The sequence below is a fragment of the Alligator mississippiensis genome, chromosome 1, assembly GCF_030867095.1.
Source record: "Alligator mississippiensis isolate rAllMis1 chromosome 1, rAllMis1, whole genome shotgun sequence".
Lineage (NCBI taxonomy): Eukaryota > Metazoa > Chordata > Crocodylia > Alligatoridae > Alligator > Alligator mississippiensis.
Genome location: NC_081824.1, coordinates 312,569,523 through 312,595,138, shown reverse-complemented (window position 1 = coordinate 312,595,138; position 25,616 = coordinate 312,569,523). Strand labels below are relative to the sequence as shown.

General features: G+C 39.8%; 1 protein-coding gene and 1 long non-coding RNA gene across 4 annotated transcripts in view; one reads left to right on the top strand and one right to left on the bottom strand.

The window, feature by feature from the left end:
• IL1RAPL1 (interleukin 1 receptor accessory protein like 1) overlaps positions 1-25,616 on the top strand; it is a 1,380,155-nt gene that overhangs the window by 418,211 nt on the left and 936,328 nt on the right. The gene's annotated exons all lie outside the window — the stretch shown is intronic.
• LOC109282880 (uncharacterized) overlaps positions 17,427-25,616 on the bottom strand; it is a 29,396-nt gene continuing 21,206 nt past the window's right edge. Inside the window, exons 2-3 of the long non-coding RNA XR_009459124.1 lie at positions 22,182-22,427; positions 17,427-18,282 (exon numbers count right to left, since the gene is read on the bottom strand). This is a non-coding gene — a long non-coding RNA (uncharacterized LOC109282880). The remainder of the gene's footprint in view (positions 18,283-22,181; positions 22,428-25,616) is intronic.

Here is a 25,616-nt window from a genome sequence, read left to right as displayed (position 1 = left end):
CTATCTGGGTTTCTTGCTACTACAAACACATCAATCTGTTTCTTGGCACCAGAGCAGAACAATTCTTAACCTATATGCTCATCAGCTTTGAATCATTTCTAGCAATCACAAATCCTATTTTCACACAGTTTTTATTAGCTTTAGTGGGAGCTACCATGAAACATCATGGGACAGATTGTAGCCCTCAGTTTCACCCAGCACTAATGTAAAAAAAAATTAAACTTATGTATAAGTGTAAAAACAAATGTTCAGTTGCGTTAGTATGTTTTCACATGGCTGTTCTTAAGGAAGTAAAGCTTGTCTATCTCACTACAGCTGCCTTCACTTTCAAAAATTCATCTTTAAGAGGGTGTCATTAAGTCATTTCAAGTATGTGAAAGCAGCACTTAGTCTAGGAGATTAGTTTTTTTTGGAAAGAAACCTACATTACAAGTAAAACACTTCAAGCCCAATTTTTATTTTCAAATTTGTTGTGAATCTTTTTGCTGTCAAAGTGTAATCAACTCCACATATTCCAGATTTTTACATGTCAATGTCTTAGGTCTTAGGACACTAAGTGCCATTATTTTACCTATGAATACAACAACATGTTGTTTTAGGATCATACAATTGTAGGAAAGTAGGGCTAAAAGGAAGTTCATGAGATCACCTAGTCTGGCCCCTTACTCAAGGCAAGATCATCATTGACTAAACCATGACAGTCAAGTGTCTACCTAATCTGCTCTTGAAAACTTTTGTTTTGTTTTTCATTTTAACATTTCCTGATAAATGAAGCCAGTTGTGACAGGGGTCCATCCCCGGGCCTGTCTAACATAGCCCTGACCCTCTGTTTCTGGGCTACCCACCCACCTATCTTATCTGCCATGCCTTGATGGAACAATAATTATAGTATTACTCAGGTGGGAGGCTCCCCTTTTACTACCCCAACACTAGGGCTCACTATCCACTGTTCCAAACCTCCCCTACATGGTGGCCCATGCCTCACAGATGGTATATAACCATTGCCCTGCGCCCTAGGGCATTGGGTCAGCTCACTCCTTGTTGCTGTGCCTCTTGGCACTGGGGTCTGCCCCCTGTCTCTGTGCCTCCTGTCACTGCACCTCCCTGGCTCTGGAGCTTTGCACAATAACGTGCCCCAATGAGGCCTCCTGCTCCCCAACTAGCCTTAACCAGGTCCACTGGATAAAACAATAACATAAATATGAGCCCCTGGGCTATAACATAATACAAATCATAAGAGCCACACTCTGGCTCCTTAAAAACCCCAAACTGCTTCTTGCGCATTCAGCACCACCTCCCCCCCGAGCTCTGAGTACCTCATAGACTCTGAGAGCCTCACTAGCCACAGCAACAGTCTGGCCAGCAGCCATAGCATTCCTGGGTAGTTCTGCCATTCAGGAGCTCTCTTCCCTTAGCTGCTTGCCAGAGACCTCCTCCTCTCAGCCTTGGCTCTGGGGTTTTATATGTGCCTAGAGGCCTGTCCCCTTCCTGTCAGCTGACTGGCTTGGGTGGTTGGGCTATTAACGCCTTCCTCCTAGTTGTTGTTCCTGTAGACTCGGATCTTAAAGAGGCAGCCCTGCCTCTTAGTAACAGGGCTACGGTCCCCTGTTACACCAGTTTACACATCTTTGTTTAATACAAAGGCATAAGTGATGTTCAATACAATATTCCTCCCCACATAAAAACAGTTCAGCAACAAATAAAATTAGTACAGCAGGAAAACCATATTAAAGAAACCCTCTGATGCCTTCTTGACAGTTTACAAGGTTCATTGAACTTGAGAGTTTTTAAATTTAGTTTTAGTTATCAGGTAGAGAGCTGATGCTAATATTCTGTAATCTAATCTTAAGGGAACCGATTTCATATAATGTTCTGGATTGAAAATGTTGAAATAATTGTTTCAGGGTATATTTTTAAGTATGTTCCAAATCAAATCAAGATACAACTTTCTCTGTTTTCTTACAGTTAACACATTTTTTAAATTGTTTGAAAATTGTTATACCATTCAGATGTGCCTTGTTGTACTTAGGTAGATTGTATCTCAATTAGCATCTCAGAATGGTATAGCAACTGAAGGTTTCTTGAGTATTTTTGTGACTAATAATCTTTTATGAAGCTGTATTAAGATCATTTGGAAGCTGTACATTTCAGTGCCTGCTCAACTTCATGAGCAATTAGCTTGAAGCAATAAATTCTGGCATAGTTTGTGCCAGAGAAAATAGCTCTTGGGCACTGTATTTACATGTGTGCCCTGGGCTGCAGCAGTTAGTGGCAGGGTGTAGAAGCCCCAGGCTATCAGCCTCAGGCTGGTGGGTCAGCCCTGGGCTCCAGGTGACTGCACAGGGTGGCAGAGGGGCTGTCTGGGGCACAAGAGTATTGAAACTGTGGAGCTATGTGGCAGACCTTCTGAGCCTGCTGCCTGACTGGGGCTGCTCTGACCCAGCTCAAATTGCTGCAGCCCCAGAAGTTTTACACAGCTCTGAAGTTTTGTTACCCTCATGCGCCAGCCAGCCCCTCTGCCATTCTCTACTGCCACCCAGAGCCCAGGGCTAACCTCCCCCCCACAAACTTGAACTTGTTGCCAGCCTGGGACTGTAGCAGTTTGACCTGGGGTGGAGCAGTGATGAGCTGGCAGGTGGCAGGAGGGTTAGCCCTGGACTCCAGGTGGTAGCAGAGGGTGGTGGAGGGGCTGGCTGGGGAACAAAAGTGAGGCTTCTGCCCTGCAGGGTCCCTTCCCCTGGCTGGCTTGATTGACGTGATGCAATCATCATCTAACTATGCATTTAATTGCACATGTTTACTCTGCTGTAAGATAGTATTTGTCCCAGACAGTACTATCCTAGGGCAGAGTAAATTAGTTTACTGCACCCTAATTCCAGTGCATGTCTGGATGGAGACCCTTTACTGCAGATCTAATTAGTCAGCTCCACAGTAAAGCGCAGATGAAGCAATGGATGGTGGTTGTTGGAGACTCCTTTCTGCAAGGGATGGAAGGATCCACCTGATGGCCTGACCTGTTGTCCCAGGGGGCCTGCTGCTTTCCTGGAGCCTGGATCTGAGATGTCACAGAAGTATTACTGAGAGTCTTCTGGCTCTCTGACTACTACCCTATGCTGCTTATCCACGTGGGCACCAACAATACTGCGAGGGGTGACCCTGAACAGAGGGCTCTTGGTGCAAGGGTGAAGGGGATAGGGGCATAGTTCATGTTCTTCTCAATCCTTCTGGTCAAGGGGATGGGCCCTGGCAGGAGTGGATGAATCTTGCAGATAAATGCATGGCTATGCAGGTGGTGTCACCAGTAGGGATTCAGCTTCTTTGATCATGGGATGTTGTTCTAAGAAGAAGGATTGCTAGGAAGAGATACGATTGACCTGATGAAGAGAGGGAAGAGCATTTTTGCAGGCAGGCTCACTAACCTAGTGAGGAGGTCTTTAAACTACATTTGAAGGTGAAGGGAGAACAAAGCCCTGAGGTAAATGGGGAAATGGGGAACCTGGAGGAAGCAGCAGCAAGAGGGGGCATCAGGGGAGGCCTCATTCTTTCTGAGAAAGGAGGACAACCAGCTAGTCACATCAGGTGTCTGTACACAAATGCACAGAGTCTGGGAAACAAGCAGGAAGAATTGGAAGTCCTCACATAGTCAAGGAACTATGATGTGATTGGAATAACAGACTTGGTGGGATAGCTTGCATGACTGAAGCACTGTCATGGATGGGTACAAACTGTTCAGGAAGGACAGGCAGGGGAGAAGAGAAGGAGTTATGCTGTATGTAAAAGAGCTGCATGATTGCTCAGAGCTCCAGTATGAAAGTGGACATAGGCCTGTTGAAAGTCTATGGGTTAATGTTAGAGAGGAGAGCAACAAAGGTGATGTTGTGGTGGGTGTATGCTACCTGACCAGGAGGATGAGGTAGATGAGGCTTTATTTCAGACAACTAGTGAAAACTTCTAGATCAGAGGCTCTGGTTCTCATGGGGGGATTCAATCATCCTGACATCTGCTCTGAGGGTAATATAGCAGTACACAGGCAATCCAGAAAGTTTTTGCAGAATGTTGGTGACAACTCCTGGTGCAAGTGTTGGAGAGACCAAATAGGGGCCATATTCTTTTTAACCTACTGCTCACAACCGGAAGAATTTGTGGGGGATGTATTAGTGGATGGCAACTTAGGCAGCAGTGACCATGAGATGACTGAGTTCAGTATCCTAAGGAAAGGAAGGAAGGAAGGAAAGCAGCAGAGTAAGGACCCTGAACTTCAGAAAAGCACACTTTGACTCCCTCAGGGAACTGATGGGCAGGATCCCCAAGGAGGCCATTCTAAGGTGGAAAGGTGTCCAGGACAGCTGGTTGTATTTTAAAGAAACTTTACTGAGGGCAAGGGAACAAACTGTTCTGACATGCAGGAAGAATAGCAAATGTGGCAAGTGACTGGCTGGGCTTAGCAGAGAACTCTTTGGTGAGCCTATACACAAAAAGAAAGCTTACAAGAAGTAAGTTTGCATGAACCCATGCCTAAAATACCTCCAAACTTGCTGGGTTCAGTCCTCAGCTTTATAGGATATACTAGGAATTTCTTAATATAGTATAGGGCTATATAATAGAGTGGTATAATAACTGTAAGCAGTTTTTGAAAATGGTTTAAAAGTACAAATGGGGATAGGGCAGTACTATTATGTGCTTTTTTATTTATTTTTTTTTTTTGGCATTTGAATTTGGACTAGAAGATTATATTTGCATTTGCTAGAATATTGTGAATCAGCAGCGTGACTATATGCCAGTGTTTCCAATCTTTTTTTATTTAAAGCATTGTAAAGTATGACAGGTTTCATGTGCTAGATTTCATGTTCATGTGAATAAAGGAAAGTGACAGTGGTTTGCAGTGTCTTAGCAGTTAGCAGCTCTATCTGTTTGCATGCTGTTTTTCCCTCCAAATGTCCTGGCTTCCTCCCAGAACATTCCTATATGCTTTCATGCACAGAATCCTGATGGAGGAGACCACATTTTGCCACAAAGGCTGCATACACACATTCAAGTAGTCTGTGAGAATTCTCTAAGATTTGTTCTTCTGGTATAAAAACTTACTCGGAACTGCATATACATTCATTCAAATACTGAGGCCCTGAAGAGTGGCGAACTTGCAGTGCTGATACTGTGTAGCTGGGTGAAGGTAGGCGGAGAGTGTGCACACATCGCAAGGTGCTCTACAAGCTCTCTTACTCTTTCTGGCAACAGATGGCAGCAGTGCATAGGGCAGCCTTGACTGGCTGACCTAGACTGCTCATGGTCATCCTGTGTTTCCCTGCAGATATATTCCATAGGACTTGACCACCTAGTCCTGTGCTTCTATGTTTTTATTCAAAATACTTAACACTTACATTTTGGGGATGAGATAATGATCATGATCCTGTGACACAACACTGACACAATAAAGAGTTCTATTTGTGTCTAATGACACTCTTTAGTGTTGAACAGTCAATAAGAATTTGGGGGAGCAGTGGCTGTAGGAATAAATTATTTTCATTGAAGATGCAATGCAGTATTTAAAACTATAACATTGCTTTCCTGACACATTGCTATATATGTTTAGGCATAGGTATACTTCCCTAGTGATTCAGACACATCTAAATGCTAGGTAGTTTAAACCATTAAAAGCAGCATTCCTTTCTTACTGCTTGTTTTACAAGATAAAAGCTGTACAAACTGCAAGGCCATTTTTTTAACTCTAGCAAAATGTCCAATAAGATCCTGGCAATGCCGAGTTGAAAGTGACTACCCTATTAGCTACAAGAGGATTTAACTAAGACACTGTCATCGTTTCCTCCTCCAGCCCATAAATAGCTATGAAACACGAACCAAGCTCTAATCCAGAAAGGAAACAAAATCAATTCTGTTAAGGTTATGGTATTTTTTAAAATCTTGTTCTCTTCATTTGTGCTCAATAATGTGCTAATATTGAGTTGTCTCTGACTGTCCTTTTTCATTCTTGAAACCCCAAAGGTATGTTCAAAAGACAAGGGGAAAAATTAGACCCATTATATGGAAAAATCATTTTTTAAATGTGTGATAGTATTGAATTTTTATGAAAGTGTTCATGAAAAGATTCTTATTTTGTAACCAGCTCTGATGATAATTGAAAATCTTTGAGTTTTGATTTTTATTTAAAAAATGCACATTCTTTTTTAAACTAGTTCTAATAAAAATGCTGATACTTTGGGGCAGTGAGGTACTCCAAGTTTAAATAAAATGCAGGAAGACATGAGTCTGGACAATATAAATTTAAAAAAAATAATTTAACTTTGGAATGATTAAAATTAAAATTCAGATCCTGTGTGTTGGGCAGAGGTTGCTGGTTACTGAGGGCCCAAAGGACCTTAACTCACACATTGAATACATGCCTTTATCTCTTTACACAATCAAGACCATTTTCTTTCTTCTCTTCATTAAAATAGCTTCTATGTATTGCCAAGATGCATCACATTTTAAATAGAACTCAACCTAAACATGTCTGAAAGCGGAAGCCTGATAGCACAGCTCCATGTACAGGGCAATGCTAGTTTGTGCCATGCCAACTGTGGCAGTGCGATCAGCCACTGCTTGCAACTACTTTTGCACTCACTACAACAAAGGTGGCACCTGGGGCTCCTGCCAGGCTACTGTCCAAAAGTTAGCTAATATAATACTCCCATGAGAAAATGCACATTAATATTCTTTCTCTGACACTCATGGGTAAAATAATAGAGAATGTTTCATATAAGAGAATAACGACCTTTATTCAGTCAGTAGCGTTTACCACAGATATACGGCAAAATGCACAACATGCTATAATCACTGTGTTCTGATTTCATGGTCAATGAGTAACATAAAGCAGGGTATAAGCAGCAAATCAGTGACTCCAAACAGCAAATCATTGGACATCAAACAGACCTTCAGGTTCATGTGGTCAGATGTCTAATTATTCTCTATGAACACAAAAAAGTATCAATTTGAGAATAAGCAGTATCCTCAGAAAATAAAATAGTATTAATAAACCTGCTACTTGCTGGTCTGTCCTCCAAATCACAGTGGACACCAATATTGTTTCTTATTATGTTGAAGAACAGAACTTAGAACAATTTTGATTGGTGCCTCCAGGAATTGCATTAATATATATTATCAACACCAACAGCATCAGCAACATAATCAGCAACAATAACAATAGTAGTAGTAGTAGTAATCTATTCCAAATAAAAATGTCATGCAGATGTTGCACTTACCTATTCACCTATACGGAAAGGAGGATTTATCTCAATGTATTGGTACAACTGTTTTCTGGTTGTGTTTTTATACAGCATGCTTTATCCACCACTTGGTATACCTCAAAGAATTCAAATAGGTATCCAAATTGTGTATAAGTATTGTCTGAACTCTTCAAATCTTTTATGGCTCTTTCACCCACCAGTTCTGTCTACCTTCATCTGGTGGCTTTTCTTTCATGTCTTACTCTAACATATCACAAAAGGAATTCCTGACACTCAGCCACTCCACTGAACACTGATTAAAATATCCTAACATGTAACTGTATTCCAGACTTCCCCAAAAGGTCCAGATTCAAATGTAATGTAAATCTTTCTTATTCTCCTCCATGAAAACATCTATTTGCTGGAGGTAGGAAGAGGTAAGAAAGAGGTAGTGATGGACATTTTTTTTTAGGATTTTAAATACTGGGCTAATGTTTGGCTTTGTAAGTTTCTGTAAAACAAAACTTGATGTCATAGTGAATATTTACACTTCTACTTTCAATACCTGAATGTGGTAATCCTTCCTTAATCATCTCCCTTCTTTATAATATGGATGCCATTAGCATAATAATGGTCAAGATCAGAGCTTGACGCTTCCTGGTTATCAGTGAACTATGTAAAGTTGCTTGTATCTGTTATTTGTATCTGTGCATATCACTGCCCCCTCGCTAGAATGTCAGGATTATAATTATTTTCTCTTCTATTAGTTGCCCTGAAAAGATTATGATATTGTGCTAGCAGCTATCTACCATTGTGGCAGGAAAAGTGAATCTGGTTCTGCTGGCAGCTAATGGAGATTCATTCCCCTTTGAAAAAGAGGAGTCTAAATTAAATCTCATTGTGCTACATGTAACACAAATTAAAGGAAATGCTAGCTCTGTGTTCTATGAAATAAAAAAAATCAATATGTTTATTGGAAACATACCTTTTATTTTAGGAATCTTTCACAACCCCAATTCTTAATCTGTACTAACGAAGTGTGGGATTGTATATAAAACCAGACTTTGTTCCTTCATTTGGTAGACTATTTTAAGATTTCTCTGCTACTTAACTGGTTCTAGAAGCCTGCTCTACTTTGCTTTTTTTTTTTTCTGTTTCTCTTTCTTTTTTATGTTAAAAAAAAAACACACTATGATGAATTGTTGAATACACAAAATGAAGAACACTCCTGGCAGGAAATAAAAAGAAATGTCTGCTTATGAAACTAAGCATTGGTTTCATTTTAAAGCTGAATTTGTGTTCAGTGTTTACCAAAAGAATTAATCACACTTGAAAATACTAAATAAATGAAGTTTAAGATTTATAATGCAGTTTTTACACAAGTCACTTGTACTATTCTCAGTCTATATATCATTATTCAGTAGTGGTTTTAACAATTTGGCCCTTATGTTGTCACAAATGTATAAAAGATTATTTTATGAACAGAATTTGTTTGTTTCAGATACATTCATATTCAGTTAATAAGGCCATATTATGTGTGGGCTTGTCTCTGTGTGAGGTTGCAAATGAAGAATGACAGGGGGAAAAAGCCCTTTAGTTATATCCGTTTAAACCAAAATAAAGCTGTTTGATGAATGACAATAAGATATCACACAACTGCCAGTGTTACTAATTAATAGGCTTTACAGGTTTTGATATATTCAGCAGTATGACTTGTATTCATGGCTAAAAGTGAATACTAATGATCTGTGTAGTGTTACAATACAGATAGCACATTGTCAAAAACTGTTATAAATGAAAAGTCTCATTTATGCAAAATCTGTAAGGACAAATAAATACAGCTGTAATTCTCAATTAAGTGATTATCCTCTCACATTTATGTACTGAAGTCTAGTCCCAAATCTTAATGTGTCTACTTTCAGATATAAAAAAGACAACTATACTGAACAACTTTTTCAAAGCACTTCATATAAAATTTTATCTTCTACTTAGTACTTCTCCTTTGTCAAACTTAAGACCAATTCAATTCCCATTAAAATTAATATAAAAATTCTCATTGATTTCAAGGGATATAGGATTTCATCATTATTTTTCAAGTTTGTGATGACTTAGTATAAAAAATAATAATTTCTGATTTTCAAATTAACTTATTATGGAAATACCCTCAGGGGGTATTTTATGTAGTCCATTCCCCCCCCCCCCCCCCAAAGTGTTTTTGGTAGAAAAAAACACAAATAAAGAAGCATTTACTGTTCAGACAAATTATTATAATAGCATGAAATGAAAGTTAGCCATAATCTTTTAACAGACTACAACATAAAAGCGGTGGAACTAGCAAGTTTTGCAACCTGAACAAAACCCTGTCAGAGAGTGTGGGGAGCAGGGGGAAGAGGAAGGAGGGGGAAAGGCAGATGGGGGTGTGCCAGAGAGCATCCACCTTGGTGGTGGCTGCTGATGCTGATGCTTATTAGGGCTGTGCAAACGTCGGTCCCTGATTCAGTGGCTGAATCTCTGAATCCAAATTGAATCAGGAGATCCTTTAATCTCTCCAAATTGATTTGGAGATTTGGCCATAGACACAGCTTTAAATGTTTTTTTCTACATACTTTGAGGTACCAGGCGTGGCTCATTAACGCTGGGATGCTGGGGTGGATGGAGCATCCCATAGGAGCATGGGGGTACCTCTTGTGTGCTTGGTGGCAGACCCTGAAGTGGATCGGAAGTACTTCGAGTCCACTTCCAAGTCTGCCACCAAGCACACAAAGGGATGTTCCATCTGCCCCAACATCTCAGCATTCATGAGCCGTGCCTGGTACCTCAAGGTATGTAGAAAAAAACATTTAAAGCTGTGTCTATGGCCAAATCGCTGATTCTCTGAATCAGCATCGAATCTTCAGATTCAGATTTGGTCGAGTCGAATTGGGGACAGTGATCCGAATCAACTAATTGAATCACTGTCCCTGATTCAAGCCAAAGCCAAATCCAAATCAAATATGGCTGTTTCACACACCCATAATGATTATGATTTAAGACAGTCCCAAATCAAAAGTTTAGATCAGAGTTTCATGTCATAGCAGTAGGTAACACAATGTCTCATGTCTCATGTCCAAATTTGAGGCACAAAATTAAAGTTCAGTTTGAAAGTTTTCTAAATTACCGAGTCTTCACGTTTGGCCAATTAGAGAGTTTTGATATAAACTATGAACAGGAACATGACCCCTGGGGATTGATTTTTGAGTGTTCCTGATTTAGATTAATAAAGTACTTACGTCTTTGAACTCCTTTCAGGAAGTCAGCTGGAAGATTTAATATGCATTATATATTGCACATAAAAAAATACAGGGTCTAAGTTGAAAAGGATTCTACTTAAGGCAATTAAAATCCTTCTTTCATACATGTAACTCCTACTCCAGTGGGAGTTGCAATGGCTTGCAAAGGCCTCATTAAGATCAACATACTGAATACTTGGGCATACCAGGAGTGACTTGAATTTCTCACCTTTTCTACAGGGAGATATAGGGACAATATATGAAGTTATTAAGTGTGGATGAGGGTAACACAGGTTTAAATACATAAAATTAACTTGGATTCATACAAGACATTTTAGTCAGGAATGAATTATATTTAGATCACTGAACAAATTTAGAGAGTACTGTAAAATTAATGTAAGTATGATAAGTTTTAACCACTGTAAACTCCAGCATCTTTTAAATGTATCTTTTCTTTAAACTGTCTCTATGTAAAAAAGAAGGCATAACACATATGCCTAAATCTAGGCATAAGAAGTATGCAATTCATCTTGATAGTTAAAGATAATGTAGCCACGTGCATCTTACACACTTCATTAGCTTTCTAGCTCACTGCAGCCAATGTTATGCAATAGTGTGTAATATCAAACACAGAAAACTAAGATGTTAGCTCTGATCTGCACTCATACATTGAAAACTTAAATTTAAATAAGTTTATCTAGACAGGAAAATAAACATTTAGGAAAGAACAGTTAATAGAAGGTGGAGAGACAGGGAGAAAGAGGCTGCTTGTATATGAAGATTTGAAGATGGAGTGAAGAGAATATCTAATTCTCTGTGCAAATATCTTGAGAGAATGACCATCATCTCTGATGAGAAAAAAGAAGAAACGGACAGGTATTCTGAAATGTTTGATGTATCCTTCATCCACTTACAACTATTAAATCTCCCAGAATCTCTTAAGTACATACACCAAGGTAAGTAACAGTGTCATAACAAATTCAAGCACTGGCATATTGATAAACACATAAGAAATATAGTTAGAGGCAACAGAACGTATTATAAGATCTGTACAATAAAAAAATGGATTTTCAGACTTTTCACTGTCACTGTATACTACTGTTTGTCAGAAGTCATTGTAGTACTTCTTTGAAGCCATTGAGGGAAAGGTATTGTACCATGGTGGTCTTTCCCCTTAAGAAGGGGAAGCCAGGCCAATTAAAGACATTCAGTTGTGAGGTCTTTTGCTAACAAAGGAGTGCTCCATTGGAAACTTAAAATCATACAGCAGAAAGATAATAGAGGCAAACTGTGATGGAACAGTTGCCATGAGAAGGGAGGTAGGCTGTGAGCTGAATAGCTTGCTGTATGGAGAGCCCAGGCTGCTGTGGTGGGACCAGAAACAATACCCTCTCTCCCAAGCCTCACCACTCCACATGCCCAGGACAGCAGAGAAATATTTGATTTTGTTTCTTATTTGTTTTCTTGGTTGGTACTTAAAGACTGTACTTTAGTGAGGAGGATTTATAGATTCATAGATGTTTGGATCAGAAGAGACCTCAGCAGATCAAGTCTGACCCCTGTCCTGGGCAGTAAAAAGCATTGGGTTGAGATGACCCCAGCCAGGTGCATGTCTATCCTCCTCTTAAAGACCCCCAAGGTCTTCCACTGGAAGCCTATTCCAAATTCTGGCAACGCTCACCGTAAAGAAGTTCTTCCCCATGTCTAACCTAAATCTGCTGTCTGTCAGTTTGTGGCCATTGTTTCTAGTTACTCCAAGGCGTGCCCTGGTAAACAGAGTATCTCTATTCCTTGCTGTCCCGTCCCTGATGAATTTGTAGGCAGCCACAAGGTCACCTCTCAGTCTTCTCTTGCAGATGCTGAAGAGATTCAGGAACCTCAATCTCTCCTAGTAGGGCTTTGCCTCCAGGCCCCTAACCATATGAATGGCCCTCCTCTAGACCCTCTTGAGGTTGCCCACATCCCTCTTCAAGTGTGGCGCCCAAAACCAGACACAGTACTTCAACTGCAGCCTGACCAACATTGCATAGAAGGGAAATATCACCTCCCTGGAACTGTTTGTCATGCACCTGCTAATACATGATAAATTGCTGTTATCATTACTGATCACTTCGTCACATTGATGATTCATGTTCATCTTGGTGTCAAGTATGATTCTGAGATCCCTTTCCACTACTGTGCTGCTGAGAAGGTCCTCCCCCAGCCTGTATGCGTGCTGGTGATTCCTTCTCCCTAGGTGCAGCACCTTGGATTTGTCCTTTCTGAATTGCATCCTGTTCTGCCTACATTTCCAACCTGTCCAGATCGGCCAGGATTCATTCCCTACCCTCTAGCGTGTTAACTTTACCCCATAATTTAGTATCATCAGCAAATTTGGACAGAGTGCTTTCCATGCCTTCATCCAAGTCACTGCTGAAGACACTGAACAGCACAGGTCCAAGGACCGAGGACTGGGCTGCCCACATCTTTCAAGGTCAACACCAACCCATCTATGACCACTCTCTGGGTGTGACCCCTAAGCCAATTTGCCACCCATGTAATTATCTGCATCACAGCCTCTCAGTGTATCTGTGAGAATAGGTCAGTTTATCTGTGAAAATAGGAGAAGTGGCTGAGGAGTTCCTTAGGGAGCAAAACATGCCTGCAGAAGCCTGTAGGCTACACAGCCTGCTTTACATGTATGCAGAAAACATCCCTGGTGAAGAAAGGGATGCATTTAGAGGGAGCAGCTGTGGTGAGTTCTCATTTTTTGTCATGATGATTTTAAATAAACAGCATCAGATTCTGGAATTGATTTGTGAGACACAGTAGCTGGCATGGTTCTGATGACTTGGAAAAAGGTTATAATATAACTTTAGTCATGAGACTAGCTAAGGTCATGTAGAGGAAGCAGAGGATGTGCCAAGGAAAGAAAGCTTTGAGAAGCTGATAGTGGAAGAAGTGAAACTGTCAAAAAAGACTCAGTGTCACAGATATAGGAGACCCATCCATGGATATAAAGGCTCTGGGTGTGAAGAAAGGAATAAAGAGTCTAAAATTACCTTAAGTGTGGAGTCAGAAGTGGTGGGGAGAGAAGGCTATATTTTCTCAGATAGTGGTTATATTGGTGACCTCAAGGCCTAGTCTTCAAATCCTTCAATATATGTAACCTAAGCTAACTAGAAACAACTTTCTTCACTTTGACTGTGACTACTTATGAGTGATAAATTCTTCAATGAAAGTGCAGGCTTTTAGAACAAAGTTCAGGCTTCTGAAGGTGAGAGACAAAATGTACATAGAGACCTATCTTGATTTTAGGTTACATGCAGGCATTACATTTTATATTGCCCCAGGCAAGCTTTAGGCAATCGAAATGGCTGAGTGCAAGCATTAGGTTACTCTAAAACTGGCACACATGATCTAAAGTTAGTTTTTGTCAGACAAGAGCCAACCTTAGCCTGGTATGGGGTTAACCCAGCCTAGAGAATGCTTGCATGGGTCCTCAGGACAACCCCAGAGCTAGGAAAGGCAACCCACTCTGCATAGTCCCAAGGTTGTTCTATTTTTACCCCCGACCCTAATCCTCCTCCCCTCTACCCCCTGCCACAACAAGCACACTCCTGGATTCAGCAGCCCCACCGGCCTCCCTGGATGTGCCAGCCCCCACAATCCCAGCATCAGCCCCTCTGCAGACTCACAAGCCCTATACAGCAATCTAGCTCCGTTTTAGGTGGCTTAAACTAAGCTAACTAAACCTGAACATCTGTTCTCACACCCTTAGAGGACTTGTTGGCCATATATAGTACTGCAAAATTTTCAGATATCAATGAGGAGAGGTTCATGTTGAGAAACAGAAGTTAATGATGAAAGTTATTTGAATAAGGAAGAAGGATATCTTTTGGAAAAAAAATTGCTCAGAGGATCTTGTTCTAGATGCATTTTTAATGATTTTTGTTTATTTTAAAAGAATAGTTAGGATACTAGAATATAAGGACTACTGCTATTATAATTATTGGGTCCTGAAAAAAGTTGTTGAAGACTGTAACATATAAATAAGCTGGTGCATCTCTCTCTAGGAACACTAAATCTAGCTCTTTTAGAATTCTCTGCATCATAGGAAAACGATGGATAAATCCTCTATTCCAAAGTTGTCAGGCATTTGCTTAGTCATCAGTTTACAGATTCACTAGAAGCTATTAGTCATATATGTCAGCATTTTCTGAGGTTGTGTTAAGCAATCAATATCTACTGAGGTTTCCCACAACTTTTTTTTTTAACTTGTTTCACTATTCAGCATGTTTATCTCTTGCAAGTATTTGCTTTACTGTGTGTGACTGTGTATGTATACATTTCTAGGTTTTAGCATAGAACTAATTGGTTGTTCATACCAGAGCAAGATCAGGTGTAACTGCGCAAGATCAGGAAAAAATATGTACATCCTATTCAATTATCATTAGCTGCTTGTCCTGCTTGTTTCCGTCTAATTGATTTTAGACTTAGGGCATATAGAGGCAGGTACTGGAGAACCCATCATTATATATCTTTGTAAAACATCTCAGGGAAGACAGCTGTAAACTAGTGCTAGGTGAAAAAGGTGGCTGCTAAGTGGTGAAATGCAACCATAATATGTAATGTCTTCCCTGCTAGCTCATGTAGCTAAGTTATTCTGTATCCTAGTGGTTAAAGCACTCACCTGGTAGGGGTTACTCCTGAGACCTATTCCTTTTACCCAGAATTATTTCTATTTTTCCTAATCCTATATCTGTGTAATATAAAATATATAAACAATTCTGGGAGCGGAAACCCACTGTTCCCCCACTTCCAAAGTGAATGACCTGAATGACCCCTTTCTTCTTACCCCCATGAATCCATATTTTTTCACCACAGTTGCTCCTGTATCAATATGGGAAGGGGGAATATATTCCTACCTATCTTAGCATTTAGTTTTGATGAGGGCACTTTGATGGGATATGGGAGGTACAGGTTTGATCCCACTCTTTCTAAGGAGGATCTAGAGCTCAGGAAGATCTAGAGCCCACTTTCTAGAGCAAGTGTGTATCTATAACTTCCCAATTACCTGTTTTATATGGAAGGTTATGCCCATTTTAAAGATAAAACACCCTCAACTATGTTTTGTGAGGAGGCTGATCTTATTCGTATGTGTTAGACAAGCCCCAAACAATCCCAAAGCATCAGTCCCCATCAAGGATTTAAGCATCAATGCACTCATGCAGTCATGAGAGAGAATCTATGCAGGGCATGACAAAGCCTGGCATTCCTATGACTGGAATTGCAGAACTTTTATGCCAAATTGGGAACTGTCTATGACTTCTGGTGCTTCAGGGTTAGGCAGCCACTGAGCAGGGGCTTTTTTGGATAGCAGTATTGGATTTGGGTGCCTAATATCCACATAGGTATGTCTAGGCACCTACATCTTTCTTTGGTTCTAGTTTATGCTACATTATTACAATACCCAATGGTTTTACAATCACTGGCAAGTAAGTTCTTCAAAAATGCCCTGTTTTCCAGCTCAGTTCCCTGCTACTGCTACCCAGAAATACACTTTATCTTAAGCCATGTCTGGACCACACCTTTACCATACGTGGCTGCTGCACCTTCAAATACACCGCTATGCTTGTTCAGGCTGGTTCCTGAATTGGAAGCAGAATATGCATATTTGCATAACATGGTGGTCAGGCTATTTGACACTGGGGTGGGCTAACTGACATTGCCTCTTAACAGTTCTAATTAGGTCACCTATGTACCTGGGAGAATCTACTGAACAACATGGTGCTGGGCACAATTTTGGTTAAGAAAATTGCCAAAGTGACCTGCTATTTAGCTGAGGTAGACCAAGTTTGTCTTCTCAGTGAGAACTGTTCTTTGTGTCCAGAAGGGGATTTCCTGAGAATGACAGATCTGCTAACAGTAGAGCTTAAGCAATGATTCATAGTTCTTAATTATAAATGGGTTGGAACCCACCGGTCCAAGAGGTGGTTTTCCACTTTTGACATAATGTCATGTTGCAGTCAGCAGAAGCACAAGAGCCTCATTGTAGTAAGAAGGGGCGGGGTATGTACATGCATATGTGTGTGTCATGCAGAGACCAGCTAATAGATATTCTTTTGTACGTGTCCTCCCTTAGCTTTCTAACTTTGCAGGGGTGGTAGGGGAAGGAGGACTTTGTGAAGAATTGGGTGAGATGGCACAAGATTTTTCTTTTAGTTGTCATACAAATCAACCCAAAATAAACTTGAATGTGTGGACTGTTTTTTTTAAACTTTCTGTGTGTGAAATGTTTGTGAGAGCATTTCTAAACTCTTCTGTAGCATCCTGCAGAAGTCACACACTATTTACAATGTTTGCCCTAACATGGTCAAGCACAGACAGAAGAGCAACAGAAAGGTAGCCACTTACTCTTTCTCTTCCTTGTATACCCAAACAATGACCAAACAGAATTTTGTGAGGCCTCTGCTAAATAATTGCTAGTTATACTCCAGTGGTATGTCTAAATGAAACATTTAATTATGTTTAGATTAGAGTTAAGGGGAAAATCCCTGTGAATGTAGTTTTGCAGGTTTATCTGTAAGCATGCTGTTGGCCAACAGCAAAAGCATTGGCACAGCCATGGACAGCCAATTTTTTTCCACCAAATTTTGAAGATTCAGGGCATAAGCAAACTATCAATTTTCTTTTTGAAATGTATCATGTGCTAAATTATGTATTACAAGATAAACACTTGAGTGTGGAATAAAAAGGCAGTAGGGAGAAACAGCCTTTGCCGCATGTGTGTTGGAATGCAAAGGTGTCTGAAAATGGCAAGAATGACACATTATTAAGATTTTTTTTCAATACAGATTAAAGTGCTGTTATGCAAGGTTGATGTCTCTAGAAAAAACTCTTATGGAGTTCACTGTTTGTTTTGTAATTCAGTCATCTCACAACAAATTGGCATACTATGCATGCAAAAAGATGTTGGGGCTAGAGAAGCTTCAACCTACCTTCATGGAAAAGCCACCGGGGACTTGAAAAACAATCAAGTTTCTATAGCTGGAGTTTACCTTTTAATCCAAGAAACAAATGCATAACTGGAAGAGGAGCCAAATGGACCAAAAACTTGTAGGATGTGAGCTTTATTTAATAATTTTGTTGACAATAAACGTCTATTGCAAATAGATAGACCAGTTAAATCTTTGAGACAGGTACCATGTATTCTTTTTTGCTAAAAGGCATAAATAGTAGTTTAAACATTTTGCAAACTCAAATATTATAGTGATTGGCCCATGATGCCAACCTTAATAGAATGTGTTAATGGGGCAGAGAACATTGAAGTGTCATTCATTTCAGTATGAGTGAGGATCATTCAGCATTTGTCAAAATAGCAAATTCAGCAGATATGATTGAAAATAAAGACAAAGATTACAAAGTTAATCACCACAGTACTTTACAGTGAGGCATGTTCATCTGCTCATAGTAATACTGCTAAAACAATTCCTTTGGCTTTCCAACAGGATTTAGGCAATCAGAGTAGACTTGTCACCATAACTTGCACATATGCACTTTGCACCATAACTCACACATGCACTTTATTGTTGGCTCCAGCAAGAATGGTATGGAGGAGAATTAGAAAGGTTTATAAAACAGAAAAGCTCCTGTTTTGGCAATTCAGGAAAATTCCATTGTGAGGCGCTTAAAGGAGAAAGAAAAGAAATTCAGCACATGAAAGAGAATGTTGCTACAAATCCATTCCTAATCATGGTAGTTGAAGTAATTGATTTTTTTTTTTTTCGTTTCAAACTTCAGGATACAGTATTCTGGAATAAATCAAAGAAAAATGATGAATTTGGTTAAATTAGTTATTGTGAGTTTATTATGGATTGCAAATATACTTTTTCTATCTGTTGTAGATTTTATTTACTATGAGAAAGTACAGGTACTTCATTATTTACTCTAAGTCATCCATTAACACTGTGCATTTGTTAAAAAGTAATTTTCTAAGAGTTCCCTAATTAGCATTATGGATTTGTGTTTATGTGCTTGTTCTATTTTACAGCTCACTTCATTTGCATGAGGTAATGAATATCATTAAAGTTGTTTTTCTTTTTTTTTTAAACAAAAACAGAGTAGTTTACATAATATTTCTGTGAAAATAGAGTAGGAAGCATAAGAAAGCTAGTAGAAGCAGAAAATAGATAATTCCTCAGCTGTGGTAACAAGGATACTTACCATTAAATTCTAAATCTAATACCTAAACTAGTAAAAGGGGTTTTTTTTTTATTTACTAGAGCAGATATTTTCTGCCTTAATTCAGAAAAAATAGCTTTAACATTTTCAGACTTTGTTCTTTAATGTCATCATATCCATAGATTTTACTGTATAAAATCCCTTTTCGTATTTAGCCAGTTTTCTTGTAGTATATTAGTAACTTTTATTGTACCTAGACCATTATTACTAACAGAACAATAAACATGCATGCAAGTCAGCAGCCTCTGAGGTTTTGATGATACATAGAACATTATTTCCTTAGAGCTAGTTTCATCTGTTTACTTGTCTGTTAACAGAATTACAGATACAATAAAGCATTTCCAGGGCACTTAACAGTTTATTTAATCATTTACACTAACTCATTTCCTTTTCTTTATAGTTAATTATTAAATGCTAGCAGATTATGGCTGTTTTAGATATCACTGGGTACATCTACACATGCATTAACTTGCTTTACTTAATGCATATTAAATCTAGTACTTCCAGGTGCCTGTACATGAGCGCAGAGGTTGCTCTTATGTACTGTAATTAATCAAGCCTGCTGGACTAGTAATTTCTGTGCTCCAGCCAGCCTCTGTCTCTCATCCCCACTCTTCAAAATAGCAGCAGCGGCACTTTATCTAATGTTTAGTGAATGACCTTTACATAAAGCATCCCTACTACCATTTTAAAGTGCAGAGGTACTGATACACAAGAGGCTCTGGGTGCTTTAATTAAAGCAGCTCTCAGAGCCACTCTAATTAAAGTGCCCACCCCCACACCGCCTCACCTATGGAGCACATGTATAGATAGGAAAATGTGCATTAGTCTGTCTTAATGCACAGTAACTAAAGAGCATGGGGCTTTATACACATACCTTTTCATCCTGCAATGTGCAGGATCTGAGAGGTCTGTATGGCATACCATTGTATAAGCAGTGAAATGTACATCAGTGCACAGAAAATGGTAGTGGTGCACTTTTGAACTAAAACACCTTTGAGGCGATTTAGTTCAAAAGCATGCCAATGCCATTTTCTTAGCGCTGACATGCATTTCATCACTTATACAACTGCACGTGCTGCAGTGCTGGGTGCTTTTAAAAGTGCCTCGCACTGCAGTGCAAGCATGTGTACAAGTGCCCATGGTTTTTAAGTGACACTTAATGTGTATTAGCCAGACCTGTGTGAAGCAGCTAGTATTCACTTCAGACTTGGATTTGGCCGATTCAGGGGACAGTGATTCAATTTGGCGATTCAAATCACTGACCCAAATTGATTCAGCCAAATCTGATTCAGAGATGCAGCCATTGCTGAATCAGCTTACTTGCAAAATCAGACAGGCCCCATTCCCCTGCCCGCTCTCCCAGCCTCATCAATGGCTGCCCCACCCAGTCCCAGCTTAGGACTCTTTAAAAAAAAAGCCCTTTAAAAAAAAAGCCCCCATCTCACCAGCTGCTGCCAGATGAGGTGAGCAATCCCCGCTACATTCCACTACCCCATGCTGTTGGGCGGCTCTGCCATGATCCCCCAGAAGCCCCAACAGTGGCTGCAACACTGGTAATTGGGGGCCTTTTTTTTTTTTTAAAGAACCAGGAGCTGGGGCAGGCAGGCAGCCAGGGAGGGGGGGGGGGAGGCTGGGAGAGTGGGCGGGGGTTGTGGGGCTCATGGAAGAGCTTTGCAGACAGTGTGGGGCAGTGGGGGCAGCAGGAATTGCCTGCCTGCCTGGCAGCAGCCAGTGAGTGCAGGGCTTTTTTCTTTTTTTTCTTTTTTTTAAAGAGCTTGGGCTGAGCACGGCAGCCATGGGGGGGGCTGGGAGCAGGCAGGGGTCAGGGGGCACTTAGGGGGGCTGGTGGATCAGGCAGGGGATAGGGCCTGGTGAGGGTACCCCCATGGTTCCCTTCCCCCCTCCTCCTGTCCTCCCCCCCTACCCCCTAAGTACCAGCATGGAGTCTGGGTCCAGCTCCCTACGGCAACTGTCCAAATCTCCGAAGCTCTCTGATTCTTTTCTGAATTGATTCGGACCTTTTTATTGGTCTCCTGTTTTCATTTGGATTCAGAGATTTGGGTGCTGTATCAGGCCAAATCTCCTCCAAATCGAATCAGCACCCAAAGCTTCACACAATCCTAGTATTAGCCTATTTTAATGCGCATTAACTAAATAGCTTTTTTTTTACTGAAACTTTAATGCACATTAAAATAAACTAACGTGCATTAAAGCCCACATATAGATGTGCCCAATAATTTAAATGGTAATGCTGTCTGAAGGATGAGTTGCCCAAATGTTGTTTTAAATGGCTTTGTATAGTTTGTATGTGATTAAATGCACATAGATAAATGAATAGTTTTATAGTTTTGGTGGCATATAGTTATCAGCAAATAAAGAAAAAACTAACAATTCATGAAATAGATTTGGAACTAATTTAGAAGAAAAGTTTTGAAGTTAATGGGAGTTTTGTCTATGTGTGGAATGATGGTTCAGTTTCCAGATTTAGTAAATTATAAGCCAGCATCTTGCATAGCTGTCCTTACAATCCTAAAACAACCTTTTAAGCTCAGAAGGTATTGTTATCCCATTTTATAGATAAGGAAAGAGAGCAGTTTATGGACTGTGATCTGCATCACCTGATGCATCAAATCAAGAAGAGAACTTAAGTCTTCTGTCTCCAATGCTTCTATAGAATCCCTTAGGGAATAAATTCTGCCTCCATTCTGAAGCCAATGGCAAAATTTAGGGTGCCTGTACACAAGCATGGAGCCTGTTCCAATGCACTCTTACCACTTGTTGGAACATACTCTATTGCACAGAGTCTGCTGGAGCATGGTACTGACCATGCTCCAGCAGTCTCCCACATCTCCTGTACCAGCACCCCTACACTTCAAAATGGTGGCAGGGGTGCGTGAACTAAAGTTTGCTGAACAAGCTTTAGTTCAAGCATCCTCACTACCATTTTGAAGTGCAGGGACACTGATATGCAAAACACTGTGGCATTTTAATTAGAGTGGCTCTTGGAGCTGGTCTGATTAAAGAATTGTCCCCTCCCACACCGAGAGTACATGTAAAAGTACCCCAAATGACTTCACAAGAAAGTATTACTCCATGTACACAGAGTTAGCAGACTGTAGCCTTTAAGTTATTAGATTAAATCCTAGCTTTGAATCCTATTAAAATAAATGATGGCCCTTTAACTTCTTTTAATAGCAGATATCGAAGGAAACGATTCCTTTCTACTGCTAAAGGATAAAAAGCTAAAATAAATAGAATCAAGTATGCACAACATGGGGATATACTGTAAGCATTGGTAATGGCTATAAATATATGAATATAATGTCTTTTTTGCATAAATATGTTGTAAGGCAGATATTGTGGTTACTTTATCAAGACTAGCTCATTTTTATTTTATATTTTCTATATTTAGCATTAGGGAAAATGATTCATGGCTAACATAACTCAAAAGAATATTAACATTTACCCTAGGGGTATTACAGGTGTTGCAGCCTGTCCCACTTATTTGAGCATTTTGTATTTATCTCCAGAGTGTCTTCCTTCAAAAGGGATATCTGCTACATTTCTGCATCACATCCAGCATCAATCACTTTGATTAGGGTCTCACTCCAGAAAGCCAGCAGCTTTTCTTCCATGGCAGCTCCATATGTTTGCCACAGCTGTTACACTTTTTAGGCAGACTGTGACTGTATTCTGTTCATAGTTTGTGTTCCTGTCAAAAAGGCAGTAGATTATTCCTTTGTGCTTTGATTTGTCTTGAAATTAAATGACTTGAAATATTTCCTACAGCCAGTCCAAAGTTACTTTTAGGAGCATAAGTGAAATTACATCTCTATATCTTTTGATAACTAGGAGATTAGAAAGAGCACATTACTAGCACTCATACCAAGAAAATTGTTTGAAGATTAGGCAAAGGTCACAGGAAGAGGTCGCTGATGAAAAGGTTACTCTAGGGAAGTTTTTAACATGGATCAAATGAGGGAACACCTAATGTCAATTGATAACCAGTCTGTTAATGGCTACCAGCTTGAAATTTTCTCTTGCATTTATGATTTTCTTGTTTTATCTTGGGAAATATATTTCAGTTGTTCTAGTTAATTTTGTTACATTGTAGTAAGAAACTATGTATTGCAGAACCATTATACACAACATTGAATGCAGTGCAAGAAATGTACTCACAAAAGACTATGTATATATTCACACCAATGCTCTATAGTTCTTTGAAAGAAACCCTGAAGATCAACATTTAAACATGCATGGTTTTGCTAATGGATAATAGAATTCCAACATTTAAGAAATACAGAGAAAATAGCATTCAAAATACATGTATATAAGAAACATCTACACTAGTAATAAGGGATTATACTTTAGTCTCTGAGCATTGGTGAGTTTTTATAGAGGTTTATTGGGAAGCAGTTTAGTTTAACAACTAACTAGGTTCTTTTGGCTCTGCCTTGCCTACATGCCTGTGAAACTCCATATATGATAGACCCACAGAACTGGAGACTGAGGAGCAGTTTTCAAAGAGGTATATTTATGCCCATAATGGTTTTACAAGGGTGCACACTCAAGTGATGTCTATTTTCAAAACTCATATGAATGCATAAAGAGAATTTGAAAATTAGACCTGCTGGTTTAATGTTCTCATCACACCAGAAATTTTACAGTAGATGTCTATGTGTCAGGTTGCTTTACTTGGAAAGTAACAACTTGAAAAGCTAATAATCTGAGAAATCTGACATTAGTTTGATGAATATTTTCACATAACACTTAAAAAGTTCTGGCCTATTTGACACTGCAGCTGTTGGAACCCAAACCTCCTAGTGCCCTATCAGAACATGTGCTGGACAGGACTGAGGACATCCTCTATCCTTCCTGTTAAAGCTGGACCACTAAGTTGAAAGGAATTCAAGAGCCACAAGGCCAGAAAACAAGCAAGGAATAGAGAAGTTAATTATATAGCTTAGTGGTGAGTCAACTTATAGATTCTTACTCCTGCTATGATGACTCTTTATGCATTTTATATTAAATAGTCATTGGATAAACAACAGTACATCCAGAGGCCAGAACCAAGGTTTTTTCCACTCCCCATTTTCCCTCTCAGCCCAGCTTAATCAATGCCTTGGTGGTGTTGGGAAGTAAGCTAGACTGCCCTAAGCAGGGGTTGTGGGTTCCAAAGCCATCAGGGTAAAGAACCCAGGTCTTCCACTCCTTAGTAAAATGTCTTAACTACTAGGTTATTTGCAAAAGGAGGATACTAAGATTTCCCTGGTCACTTTTACATGTACACAGAGGGCAGGGTGTAGGGTAGGGGTATCAGGGGTGGGGGCAGTGCTTTAATTAGAGCAGCTCCAAGAGTTGCTCTAATTAAAATGCCACAGTGTCTCCTGTATCAGGATCCCCTTGCTTCAAAATGGTGGTGAGGGTGCTTGAATTAAAGCTTGTTCAATGAGCTTTAGCTCAAGTGCCTGCACCACCACTTTGAAGCACAGGGATGCTAATACATGAGACATGGGAGGCTGCTGAAGCATGGCAATTACCACGCTCCAGCAGACTTGATTAATCAAGACTGCTCCAATGCACTGTAATTACAGTTCACCAGAGTTGCCTCTGCACTTGTGTTCAGGTACCTCCTAACCTTGAGGTCAATGCTGCTCACTGATCATTAAACACATTAGCAGATACCTCCTCCAAATAAACTATAAATCCCAAAAGGGACCCTTCCTGTTTAACAAATCAGATCAAGATGAATACCAATAGGTTAGAAGTGGTTGAAGCTGCTCATCAGTTTGCCTCCTAATAGAATGGGAGAGGTATGTTTGTAACCCCCTAGGTAGAATAAGAACAGCTCCTGATGAATAGGATCATCCTCTGGAGAGAGGCTTCTGGCTGCATGTTTCCAGAATGGATGAACTGTTCTTCTCTATGGAACAGTGTAGGATCAGTCTCTGAGGGACCACCAGGCTGTCTCTTGAGAAAATTGTGCCTTAGAGAATACTATCACCTTTGCTGAGGAAGATACTTAAGTCTGAGACAGCTAAATTTAAATAGCCTTGGAGGCAAAAAAAAAGGCCTTAGCTTTAAGTGGATGAGTAGTTCTACTAATTTCAATGAGACATCTTTCATGCTTGAGTGCTTTCCTGGACTGAGGCATAAGAGGTAATAGTGGATTTAAAAAAAAAGATATCTTGTAGCAATTTGTAGATGGATTTGTTCAGTTTTATTAGCACTGCATTATTGCAGGTTGTAAATTACACTGCCAACTCTTCCCAACTGCTGTCCCCTTCCAAAATCATGGTATATTAAAGTAAAAGCTGTGTTTGTTTATCGGGGGAATATAAAGCTAGAGGGCTGGATTAGAACATATTGGAACTAAAAGTAAATCAGACAACCCACAAACTAAAGAATGGCAAACCACTGGGGCCTGACTGAATATGATATAGCCCTGAAGCTCCAAATGGCTCAGATCCTAGGCAGAATCTTTGCACAGTTGCTGCAATATAGCAGTCTGTTGGACCCAATTTGAAGAGCTAATATAATTTCTGGTCCCTCAGGAAGACAAATGCTTGAAGGAATGTGCCAGCTACAGGCCAGTTTACTTTTCAAACATAGGTCTTCAAATTCAAGTTAATGGCAGATTCCTGTTCTGTGATCCAAGCCATACTAGTAGATCATGTTTCAAGTGCAAATCCAGGTTACTAACTTGAGCTTCAGGTGCTAAAGTATACCACTTTAGGGAATGAATTTTGTTTGTCTGAGCAGAATTTCTGAAGCAAGGAAGTACTGCTGATGTATCACCTACTTGTGAAGAACCATGGCTGTCTGCAAAATAAAGTTTCTTAGACTTTTCTGTATGCTTATTAGGGTTGTTAATTACTGAAGACAAGAAAGATTAAGGGTG